Genomic DNA, 1,512 nt, shown 5'->3' with positions numbered 1-1,512 from the left:
GGGGCCGCGGCCCCGAGGTGCTGCCACCAAGCAGCCCCTCCGCCCCAGCCCGCGGCCTCGGGCGCGCATCTCTGCCCTCCGGGGGCTTCCCCCTCCGCCGCCCTTGTCCTCGCTGTTGATTATTATTATCATCCTCATCGTTATTATTCTTATTGTCATCATTATTCTTATTGTCATTATTCTTACTGTCATTATTATTATTGTCATTATTATTATTTAAACGTGCACCAAGGTGGAGGAGCAAACTCAGTCCGCTTTCGCGTCTGCTTTGCCCTGCGGCCGATGGCTTGAGTCGCCTCCTGGAAGCCGGGCTCGTTGGCTGCCCCTCGCCTCTGCAACTTACCTTTCCAAGTGAAAACGTGCGAGGAGGAGGGTGCGGGGTGGGGGGAGAAATATGACGGCAAGACGAAGGGTTGCGTAAGTTGCATGACGTAGAAGCAGATGCTTTTTGAGTCGTTCTCTGGTGGTGAAAACACACGCACAGGCACCCTTCTTTGGTGGCACACACACACACACACACACGCCTGTTGTATAGGGATGTGCAAAAAAAAAAAAAAAAAAAGGGAAAGCCACAGGCTCCTTTGGACCCGCTCGCTGCCCCCCGCGCTGCCCGCCAGCGACAACCTGCCTTTGATTAGCTGCTTTTTAAACGGGATGTTCCCAGTCAACACAATTTGAAAGCAGACCTAGGAATAAGCCTCCCGAGGAGCTGCCCCGCTGCGAGGCGAAGCGGGAGACGCGGGGTCCCGACCCCGAGCAAGCCTCGGCCCCGCTGCCCTCTCCCCGGGCCGCCCCGCCGGGCGACAGCCGCCCACTTGGAAGGTGCCCCGCCGGGCCCCCGCCCCAGCAGCCGCCTCGCTTCCTATCTGCGCCCACGAAGCAACTCGCATGACAACTTCTATTTTTTTTTGCTCTCTCCTTCCTTTCTTCTTGCTATTTTCAGACACTCTCCCCGGCCCCTGCGCAGCGCGTCGGCCGCAGAGCCCGCGCCGGGCCCGTCGGTGGAGCTGCCTGGTGCCCCCCGCCGCTCTGCCAGGAAAGTTTGCAGCTTTTCACCGCATCCCGCGAGGCCCCGCCGGGCCCTTGGCAGAGCTGCGGGGCAAAGGGCCCGGTTCGTGGGCTCTCGCCCCGCTGCGGCAAAGGGGCCCCTCTCGCCCCACCGCCACCTTTGTGCGAAGTGAGCCTTCCCAGACGCCCCGCAGCTGAGCAAAGGGAGGGCACGTGCCCCCCGTACAGTACAGTGCCGGCTGAAGGATGCCTATATTTTTTAAAACCTGGAAAGGGTGGGGGGAGGGTGGGATTTCCCCCAAAGAAACAAAAGGAGCCACGTCGGGAGTAGTGGGGGACCATTTTAAACGCCCAGCTGTAAAAATAAGTCGAGGGAAGGGGAAGAAGGAAGCATGTCTCCCGTCCCCCTCCCCTTCTCGGGGGCAGCCTGTTCCGGGCGGCCCCGCGGAGAGGAGCCGCCGCAGCCCCCGTGCCCGCCGGACCCGCGGGACCTCCGCACCTGCG

The 1,512-nt window shown here is 61.2% G+C and overlaps 1 protein-coding gene across 4 annotated transcripts in view; it reads left to right on the top strand.

Annotated features, from left to right (window-relative positions):
- The window catches only part of MECOM (MDS1 and EVI1 complex locus), a 505,030-nt gene that overhangs the window by 1,513 nt on the left and 502,005 nt on the right, over positions 1 to 1,512 (top strand). The window lies entirely within an intron of this gene.

This window comes from Alligator sinensis, unplaced genomic scaffold (assembly GCF_000455745.1).
Source record: "Alligator sinensis unplaced genomic scaffold, ASM45574v1 scaffold787_1, whole genome shotgun sequence".
Lineage (NCBI taxonomy): Eukaryota > Metazoa > Chordata > Crocodylia > Alligatoridae > Alligator > Alligator sinensis.
The sequence above is the reverse complement of the archived record's forward strand: the minus strand, read 5'-3'. Positions and strand labels throughout refer to the sequence as shown.